The sequence below is a fragment of the Canis lupus genome, chromosome 17, assembly GCF_003254725.2.
Source record: "Canis lupus dingo isolate Sandy chromosome 17, ASM325472v2, whole genome shotgun sequence".
NCBI classification, from domain to species: Eukaryota; Metazoa; Chordata; class Mammalia; order Carnivora; family Canidae; genus Canis; species Canis lupus.
This window is the reverse complement of record NC_064259.1, coordinates 9,178,566-9,189,463: the sequence shown is the minus strand read 5'-3', so window position 1 is coordinate 9,189,463 and position 10,898 is coordinate 9,178,566. Positions and strand designations below refer to the sequence as shown.

The 10,898-nt window shown below is 44.1% G+C and overlaps 1 pseudogene; it reads right to left on the bottom strand.

Annotated features, from left to right (window-relative positions):
• Nucleotides 1-3,305: 3,305 nt before the first annotated feature.
• On the bottom strand, nucleotides 3,306-3,426 carry LOC112665189 (U6 spliceosomal RNA; annotated as a pseudogene).
• Nucleotides 3,427-10,898: the final 7,472 nt, after the last annotated feature.

Genomic DNA, 10,898 nt, shown 5'->3' with positions numbered 1-10,898 from the left:
AGAGAGAGGAAGCGGGGAGTCAGGCAGCTTTCATGGTCAAGTTCACACAACCCACAGATGGGTACAGTATGGTCTGGAGCATTACTGTTGGGTATTGATTGACCCATTACCTGGGACACAACTCACTAACTCCCACCCACCAGAGTGTCCATTGAACCAAAGATGGTGGACACTGGCTAAGGCAGCCATGGCCTTGCTCTAAGGGTGTGTGGTCCAGTGAGCAACATCCTCACCCATTGCTCATGAAAAGCACCTGGAGAGCTTTTGAAGGACTGGGTCCCTCCTTAGACCCATTAAATCAGAGTCTTTCATGGGAAGGATATAATCCCTAATTGAAGTGCAAAGTAGGAGACGGAAAGGTACCAAGCTAACCTGGGAAGATGAGAGGACATGTTTTGAGTGTGTAGAATATGGGGCCTTGGGAGCGGGAGCTGGAGGAGGTGGCAGGTTGGGGCGTGTGGGTATAGAGTGGGGGGAAGCCAGGGTGCTCCCCATGGATGTGTGCTTCTGGCCCTTCCTCCCCCCCACTGCTCAGTCACCTCAGGCATTTGTCAAATGTCCCTGTTCTCAGTATTGTCAAAGGTAAACTGCCACAGACTGGGGCCTTCAACAACAGACATTCATCATCACAGGTCTGGAAGCCGGAAGTCCAAGGTCAAGGTGTCAGTGATGTTGGGGCCTTCCGAGGCTGGGAGTTGGAACCTGTGCCCACCCCCCATAGCTGCTTGTGCTTTGCTGGCAATGCTTGGTGGTCCTCGGCTTGGAGAAGCATCACGGGGACGTCTGCCTTCAACCTCACACGGCACTCTCCCTGTGGATGGGTCCGTGTCCAAGTCTCCCCATTTTATAAGAACACAGTCAAATCTCCCCATTTTATAAGGACACAGTCATACTGGATTAGGTCCCATCTCAATGACTTCATCTTAATTTGATTACCTCTGAAAAGACCTTCTTGCCAAATAAGGTCACATGCTGGGGTTAGACTTCAACATATGAATTTGGGGAGGATAGAATTTAACCCAGAACAACTTGGAAGAAAAATATTATTATTGGAACAAAACTTTTATTTAAAGATGTTTTTTAAAAAAATTATTCATGAGACACACACACAGAGAGGCAGGTATAGGCAGACACAGAAGCAGGCTTCCTGTGGGGAGCCCAATACAGGACTTGAACCCAGGACCCTGGGATCACAACCTGAGCTGAAGGCAGATGCTCAACCACTGAGCCACCCAGGTGTCTCTGGAGCAATACTTTTATTATTATCATCCTCTTTATTATTATTTCTACCCATTTTTGAACATTAGGTGCCAGACTCTGCAGAACATGATTTAATTAATACTCCCCCAAACACCGTGCAATAAGTGACATTGACCTTATTTTAGAAACAAAGAGGCCAAACTGCAGAAAGCCAAAGGGGCTGGCCTGGGGTCACAAAGAGCAAGCAAATGGTCAGCCTCACCGAAGCCACATCTGACTGTGTTAGCCAACATGCTCCCGTAAAGGATGGGGCAATTGTAAGCTCCGAAAGCCCTTTCAGGCCTCTGAGATCTGGATTTTTCTGTAGTGCTAGAGTGAAAGGCTTATTTGGCTTTGCCATTCTCAAGAAAATGGAGCTCTGCGGGACTCACAGGAAAGGTATGCACGTATTGAATTAGTAACAGGATCCTGAAGTACCAGCTGTCTTTCTTTATTCATAGCTTTTCAGAGCCGGAGGTACAGTGCCGTGCAGGAGGAGGAGGTAAGAAGAGGACAGGAGGTTGTGTAATTCTTATAGGAAGAAAGCCAAAAAGAGAAGGAAAAATGCAAGCAGCAAACCCACACAGGCGACTTTACAGAAAAGAGATGAATGTTTCACTGTGTCCTGAAATGGTCATGGAGCACAGGGCTGGAAGAGCTGTTGCCTTTTGCAGTTTTGCTGGAGGCAAAACCTCGACTTCATAAATGATCAGCCGGTCTGCTCAGCTCAGCTCAGCTCAGCTGTGTTCAAGAAACATGTACGGAGAAGCTGTTGCAGCTGCTTGCTCGCATAGAGACGGTCCACACTCTGCAGGAGCTGGGAGTCTGCAGGCGGGCGCCACAGACCCACAAAGAGATCCCCTTGGAACCAAATGCAAAAGAAAATAGAGGAGATTAAAGAAAGCTGAGGGGGAGGCTCTGGAACAAGGAAGGCTCCTTGAAGGAGGCAATGGCTGTATCTCCAGAGAGGAGTATGGAATTGCAAGGTAAAGTGAGGAAGAGCAAAGCAAAATAGCACAAGCAAAGGCACACACTCATGGAACCCTGCACATGTTGATCAGCATGCATGGTGACTGGTGCACATGAGTATTCTTTTTTTTTTTTTAATTTTTTTAAATTATTTTATTTTATTTTATTTTTGCACATGAGTATTCTAATTCAAGGGTTAGAATACTCTTCAAGGGTTAGGAGAGCACACCTTTCTAGCTTCTTCCACTAGAATCTCACGGGGACAGAAATATAACACAATTTTGTTTCGCCCTGATAAGCTTAGAGTTGCCAAATATATACTCAACTCGATATGAATCAGAAAAATCAAAGCACTTTAAGGAAAGGATTAATTATTAAGAGCATATCTTTTAAAGCTTAGCACTTAGGAACTAGCTACAAATTGGTTCTGAATAGAGCAAGGAAGAGATTCTGGACAGATTCATTAGGCCCTAGTTCCATAGCATCTCACAAAGCATTAGCTGCCCAGGTAACAAAAGAGAAGTTCACGTAACCCCTGCTAACTATTAAAATTTTTCCATTACCTTCCCCCTGAGATCACCCAAAGATTAGCCAAACATTAGGGAACACGTCCTGCTGCTGCAAAGTTTTATGTACTCTGTCTTCCTGCTGGTAAAATGATGCTTAGTTTGTAAAAGTAGCAAGGGGCAGAAATTCAGAAAAAGAATCTGTTGTTATTATAAATATACTCCCCTCCACCATATTATGCTAACAGAGATATCAGATAAAACAGCCACATCACAGAGATACATTTTTTTTCCCTTGGAACAAAAGCCTGTTTTCTTTGTAATGTTAATCCTAATGTGGCTTTTAGAAGAAAATTAAATATTGATGAACCTTTTAGAAATTTTGTGGATTGTAATGTGTCTTACTTCATAATAAAAACTTTTAAAGAAACTGATGATTATTCTTTCAAAATTACCTTTCTGACCGTAAACACTTCTATTTCGATCAAAATGCATTTTTTTATTGTTAAATTATAAATCTATAATGGAACGCATCTTTAAGGCAGGGACTTCAAAATTTAAATCTTGGTTTTTTTTTTTTTCATTTTTTAAAAAAATACAGGATGCTTCACAAATTTGAGTGCTGTCCTTGAGCAGGGGCGGGGGAGTGGGGGTCACGCTAATCTTCCCTGTATTGTTCCAATTTTAGTAGAGATGCTTCCGAAGTGAGCGCTTGTCTTATATTGTTTTTGAGGCAGCACATTTTTTAGGGCATGGCTTTTTATGGTTTGAAAGTATGCTTGTGTGTCACTCAAGAAAAACAGAAGCCACTTCAAGCATTCAAAGCAGGAGGGATTTAATCCAGGGAATTAGCCACACTGGTGACGAAAGATAGGCAAAACCAACAAGAATAAATTACAAGTACAACAAAGCGACCAAGAGATTAGCAAAAGGAGGGGAGCCATCCCAAGCTGGACAGCAGAGGGATGGAGCTGTGCTACCCAAGGTCAGGGGCTGGTCACCAGCGAGGCTGGCAAGTGGCTCTGAGGCTGGAGAGTAGAGAGAGTGGGAAAACCACTTAGTTTCCCTTCCTCCAGCATTGTCATCTCTTCTTCAAGATCCTTCTTGGCCAGCTGGAGCCCAAAACAGTGGGGATGGGAGTGTGGAGAGGCAGTGTCAGCCTGGTACCACACAGGTGGTGGTAGAAGAAAGGCCAGGAGTAGATGGATGGGCAGACAGGCCTGGGGTCTGCACAGCTTGGCAGCTTTCCACTGACATTAATAGGTATTTTTAAAAAAATATTTTATTTATTTCTTTCACAGAGAGAGAAAGAGAGAGAGAGCAAGCAGGAGCCTGGGGTAGGGGTGGTGGAGATGAGGTACAGAGGAAGAGGGAGAAGAAGCAGGCTCCTCATGAGCAGGGAGCCTGATGCAATGTGGGGCTCGATTCCAGGACCCCAGGACCATGACCTGAGCCCAAGGCAGGCGCTCAACAGACTGAACCATCCAGGCATCCCTCCATTAGCATTATTTGCCTGGCCAAGGGACAAGGGGTGAGGCTATATGAGCCCCCTTGGGTAAAGCTTGGTGAAAAATGAAAGAGGAAGAGAGAGAATGTTTCAGAACAGAAATAGAGAAAAAGAGCCTGAGTTGGAAGAGACATCTCCTTCCTTCTGATCTTTTCCATTCTGGAATCTGATGTATTTTCCTATTTTTATTTTAATTAATTTTTTTTTTTAAGTTTCTTCTGACTCTCCATGTTTGACTCCACGTCTTTTGAAATTGTGCCTAGGACCTAATGGGTCTGTCGCCCAGAAGTGTATTTGTCGGGGGCATCTCAGGAAAATTTTGTGGGTGCGGAATCTGCTTTAGGCACAGAAGGACACCCTGCTGCCTCTTCTTGTCATCTGTTGGTGGTGCACGTGGCCCCTTCCCTGTCTTCAGCTGCCTGCCTGTGGTTCTTAAGAGCAGGGATCCCTCCAGGCCTCACAATGAGTTGCATACAGTAGGTGCCCAACATTTTAGAGTCAGCATTTGAAATCTGGCTCTGCCTTTGACTAAATATGTGCCACTGAGGAAGGCCTTGGCATCTCTGAATTCAATTTTCTCATCTAAAAGACAGAATGGGGATTCTTAATATTTACTCTGCATGGTTTCTATATGAATGCCTGATGGCATGTGCCTAGAAGTTGTGTTTTGATTATTAATCATTGTTAATACATCATTCTTGCTTGGATCCCCACAATCACCTGCCCAGGGCCTCCCCACCTGCACTCCTACCACCCACGGTCTGTGCTCAGCATGACAGCCGAAGTCATCTTTGCAAAATGTAAGTTGGATTTCCATCTTGTGCCAGGTGGCAGTCGCATAGTGGCGCCCATTATAGTTAGGGTGAAAGCTGGTGTCTTTCCAGAGGCCTTCAGAACTCTGTGTCATCTGGTTCTCATTACTGCCCTCATGTGTTTCCTCTTCCTCTGTCCCCCCACACCTTGTGCTCCAACCACTCTGGCCTCCTTGTTCACTGGTCAGGCTAGATCCTGAGCCCTCACCGTGGCCGCACCAGTAGCCTCTTCCCCCGATGCCCACTCATGAACCTCGCAGCTCCCCTAAGCCTTTGTCCAAATGTCACCTTGTCACTGAGGCCCCCTCCAAATCTTCTATTTAAAATCACACCTCCTTCCCCACAACTTGCCCAACATCCTGGCATTTCTGATCCTCCTTCATCTATTAGATTTCCCTTTTCCCCATAGCACGTGGCATCTTCTCACATACTTGGTGATGCTCTTGCGGTTAGGTGCAATGCCCGTTGCATGCATGCAGTTGGTGAGCACTGGGTTTCTGGTGCTGCTCTTGCCACACCAGTGGCTTATGTGCCCACATCACTTCCATGGAAGGGTTGGTCTGGATGAGCACCAACGTGCCTTCATGCTTTGAATTCACGTGTGTTAGCTCATGCACGTTTTTTGAGAAGCCATCCTCTCTGCAAGGGGAGCACATCTGTATTTCTCCTTATACATCTGTTCACATTGTCAGGATAGAGGCAGCCGATTAATAACAGACACTAAGGCCTTCAATGAGGGAGAGCAAAGGGAAAAGCTTTCCAAAGAACATCTGTACAGGGACAGGGCTCTCAGGAGAGGGATCCAGCCCCTCGACCCTCTGCTCACGGTACCTTCCTTTCTGCAGCACCTGTTGTGGTCACTTCATTGACCAGGGGAAGGAGAACAGGAAGCTGAGAAGACTAGAGACCAAGGTCAACCTGCATATCTCTATAGATACAGAATAATATCTGAGCTCCTGGGCTGTAGATGCCAATCTGTTCACCCACATGTCTGCCCATTCTATGATTTGTCCATTTCTCTCTTAAACCTACTGTCCTTGAGGCACTAGACAACCTTTATAAGGTATGTCTGGGTTGATCACACTTCGTCTCAAATCATTAGAGGTTGAAAATATTATTTTTATTATTTTCCCTCTTGGAGCTCTTGCTCACGCTATTGGCTTAGCCTTCCATGTCTCTGCCTATCAAAATCTTCATTGCCCTTTTAGGTACCTGCGGCTGACACTGGCAGTGCTCAGTAAGAACAGCAGGCATTGCTACAGTCTCCCACTCACCTTTGTACTTGGTTAGGTCACTGGAGTCACTCATAGAAGGGAGGTGGGGTTTTCTGTGGGTGCAGTAAATTTAGCTTATAGAAGGGATTATTGATTTGCTAAATGAATGACCAAATGAATAAACCCTTCAGTTAAATGATAATAGAAAAAAGACCAAAGGAAGTAGAAATGAAGAAAAAAAGTAAAAATTTGGAGATGAGGGGTGTCTGGGTGACTCAGTGGGTTGTGTCTGCATTTAGCTCAGGTCATGATCCCCCTCTGTCTACCCTACCCATGCTTTCTCTCTTTCTCTCTGTCAAATAAATAAATAAAATCTTAAAAAAAAAAAACCCTTGGAGATGAGAGATAACTTCTCAGCAAGGAAACATATCATATATATATATATATATATATATATATATATATATATATATATATATATTAAGTTATATGGGATGTTTCTCCATGTAGAGTCTCCTTTAACCCCAAACCTCTTGCAATTAGAGGAAAGGATGTGAAAGCCTTTTTCAATCTGTCTTTTATAACATGAACCTTTCTAAGGGTTTATTCTGCATTTCAATCCCCATTAAGATTTTTCTGGAGCCTAACTCTCCATAGCCATTAGGAAGCTATATGGGATTCATCAGAGGAGAGGACAGTCTGCCTTTCACATATTCTTCAGAATCGAGAAAGAATTGACTGGTGGATCTTTATGGCAAATCTGGACGTGGTGTTTGGGAGAAGATACACACAATTATTTCTAGTCTCCTACACTGCCACAGTTGAGGGAGCTTTTGTATTATTTGATGGTTGATGAACGGATAATTTATATTTTATAATGTAAATTGTCAGGGTTTCCTTTATGTAATGACAATAGACTATACCCAGCTACTTTTGTGAAACCTAAAAACATCACTGCTTGGGGCCAGATGTAATGTGCAATAAATAATTTAGCAACAGGGCTCTTTTCATTCTATTTACAGTAAGTTAGAATTCATCTCCATGGCCAACGTGAAACACCACTTAGTGGATGGCAAAATTTAAATATATCTCCAGTGTAACCGGATGCTTACTGAAAGGGCTCCAAGAGTTCCAAAGATACATTGGAGCTTGGGATTTCTTCTGCCCTCACATCACGATCTGTGTCCTCTTTTTCCTCCTGGATGCGTTGACTCCAAATTACCTCAATGCCTGACATGTACATCAATTTGTTTGTATCTTCAAATGCATTTTTCACCTCCTAAAATGTTTTGCCTAGAAATTGTGGCACCTCAGTCCCCCACAGTGTGTTCATGTTTTGCATCTAAGGAGCTTTCAGATTCCACAAGTCCTCACCATAATAGTACAATTGGCTGGGGAGATCCTTCCTTATTTATGGAAAGCAAGGCTCAGAGGAAAGCAAGGCTCAGAGAGCTGAGGGTTTCCCCGAGGTGACTTCATTTGTGCTTTCTTTCATTCAAAAATTTTTAATAAGCACCTTCTACATGTAAGGTGTTATAATCACAATTGATCCTGGGTCCCAATGTTAAAAGAGATGAGATTATCCCTGACCTCATCAATTTTTCTTTTTCTTTTCTTTTTTTTTTTTTTTAGCAGAGACATAGGCAGAGGGAGAAGTAGGCTCCCTATGGGGAGCCTGATGCAGAACTCAATACCCAGACCCTGGGATCACAACCTGAGCCAAAGGCCAACGCTCAATTCCTGAGCCACCTAGGTGCCCCCTCATCAAACTTAATCCTAAAGGAAAGGACATTTACTAACTATTTATGCAAATGATGATTTGGTCACAGCTGTGCAATGCCAGTGGAGATTCATGGGGTGACATCTAAGCACAGAGCAGGAGACCTCAGACAGTCCTGGAGGCCTGGGGAAGTAGCAGGTGCACTTAGAATTAACTGGTTCAAAGAGGGAAGGGGAGAATATGTCAAGTAGAGAGACCAGCAAGTACAAAGACCTCGAGGAAGGACTTGTTTGAACATGGAAAGAAGACCTTTATCAAGTGTCAGAGGTCTCCTTCAGATCCATGCCTTCCCATGCCTACCGCCAGCCTCTTCCACTGTTCTAATGGAAAGATGGAAAGTTTTTGTAGTTGCAGCTGACCTGCCTGTGGTCTGAGAAGACCACCTCTACCTCCCAGAAAAAGACTCTAACCTCAGCTTTAGTGCACAGGCTGCTCTGTTACGGTCAAAAACAATTCATGGCAAATGTACCTGGGCTATATGAATTAAATGTATTTCCTGGAATGGGATGGAAGCATTAATGTGATAACATTACCCAATGAGTAACATTAGCTCATAGTTTGATTGCACTTTCACATGTTGATTGCCTCTCAGCCTCTCAACAACCATAGGAATGGATACAATCATCCCCATTTTCTAGTTGATGTTCAGAAGGTTAAGTTTCTTGCTCACATAGCTCCTCCACTGAGAGGCAGAACTTTGAATCCAATCCCTTTGCCTCAATGATTTTATTTCTTATAATCCAGTGTGAATCCTTGGGCTCCCCCATCACAGCTCTGTGACGTTGCAGGAATTACTTAATCTTTATGCACATCAATGTTCAGTTTTGTGGAAGGGGATGGCACCAATACTGACTCACAGGGTTAGTGTGGTGATTAAATGAGTTCATATGTGATAACTAGGACTTGGTGCTTAGTACAGAGCTGAGCACATAGTAAAAGCCAAGCAAGTGTTAGCCGTACTATGGTTACTCATTGCTGCTATTATTGTTTCCAGAAGAACTTGGTTTAATATTTTAATTTTATATTGATAGCATCTGACCCTTCTATCGGCTCACTCTGAAACTAAAAATGAATTAAGATGATCAGGGGAAAAAAGGTATCCTTTCTTCTTTTTTTATAAATGGGATCTATTAAAATTGGATTAATGGACCTTGAACTTCAAGAGAGGTGTGAGCCTTTCGGCTGAAGTGATTGCTCTGTTTTCTAACAAAACTGCTAGCCACAACACAGGTACTTAATGCCTCTCCCCATCCATCCATCCATCCATCCATCCATCCATCCATCCATCCATCCATTCCTTCTTCTACAATCTAACATACATGGAATAGCTAAGGTTTGACAGGTGTTGTTCTAGATACAGCAATGAGCAAGACAGGCAAAATTCTTGCCTTCATGAGGCATACCTTTTATTTAGTCAGGGAAAGAAAGAAAGAAAGAAGAAAAGAAAGAAGAAAGAAAGAAAGAAAGAAAGAAAGAAAGAAAGAAAGAAAGAAAGAAAGAGAAAGAAAAGAAAGAAAGAAAAGGGGGGAGGAAGAAGTGGGTGAGAGGGGGAGGGAGGGGAAAAAAACAATGTTACATAATAACAGTGCCTTCAGAGAGAAATGAAGCTGGAAAGGAGAATGTGGAGCATAGGATGAGGGTACTGTAAATGCAGTGACCAGTCTACCTACCAGGAAGGTGACATTTGGGCCAAGACTTGAGAGGTCAGGAAGTGGCCCACACAGCTCCCTGGGTTAATAGCATCCTAGTCCAGTAGACCCCAGTGTGTTCTCTAATGGCTTTATATTGATTTCTCTGGGGAAAGAGCCCTACCTTTACACTTAATTAATTAAGTAATGATTTTCATTCATTTATTAAGCATTTGATGATTACCTGCTTTGTTCTAAGCCTTGCCCTGGGTGCTGTGGCTTTGGATGAACAATGTACCATCCTGGCAATTATTGTGTGACACATAGTGTAGCTAGCTGGGAGGCAGAAAGTAAATCTTCAATGACCATGTTCTATTATGGGGTCTATGGTTCAGGGAACAAGGGGAATGATGGGAGATATTCCTAAAACCCAAAGGTGAGGCTGAGAGAGCCAGGGCCTTGGGCCTGAGAAAGAGTTACAAGGAAGTGATAGTCAAATGAGCCTTGATAATTGAAGGGGACTTTATCAGGAGGACCCAGGGAGGAAGGGTATTCCAGGCAGAGGGCTATGCACACTCAGTGACACAGTGGTGTCCTCTGGTGGCAGGAGCCAAAGATGAGAGGAGTGGTGTGGTAGGAAAGAGGCTGAAGACACAGAGGCTGGAGCTCATGGAGCCTTTGCAAATCATGATGAAGGGTGTGACCTCTTTCCTGGAGCAGGACAGGGGCAGAGAAGATTTTGAGCAAGAGTAGGGTGTGATCATGTTTGTTAGAACGGCCACTTCCATGGCCATGAAGAGGGGAAGGACTGGTTTTCTGCCAGCACCAGGCCATAGGAATGGAGACAAGGTCTTCTGGCAATGTGAAGGTTCTGAAGCCTACCTGGCAGAGGGATGGGAGAGTCAGTGTTGGGTTCTAGATGTCATGAGGAGGTCAGTTCAGCAGGACTAAGGATCACTTTGCTCAGAGCATGAGGCAGGAGACCAGGAAGTATCTTGGACTTCTGACATGGGTGGCCTATGTTGTCCCTGACCAAGGTAGGGACTCTGGAAGATTATGGGTTCAAATCTGGACATGTTGACTTTGAAGTTCTCCAGGGGCATCTACCAGGAAGTTAAGGACAGCTGTGGATTAGGGTCTGGAGCTCATTTCAACAAGCAGCATCACTGTGTGTGATGACTGTATCCCACAGGAGCAGATTGCCCTGACCCGGGTCCTGTTTCAGGGTCGTTACAAAACCCTG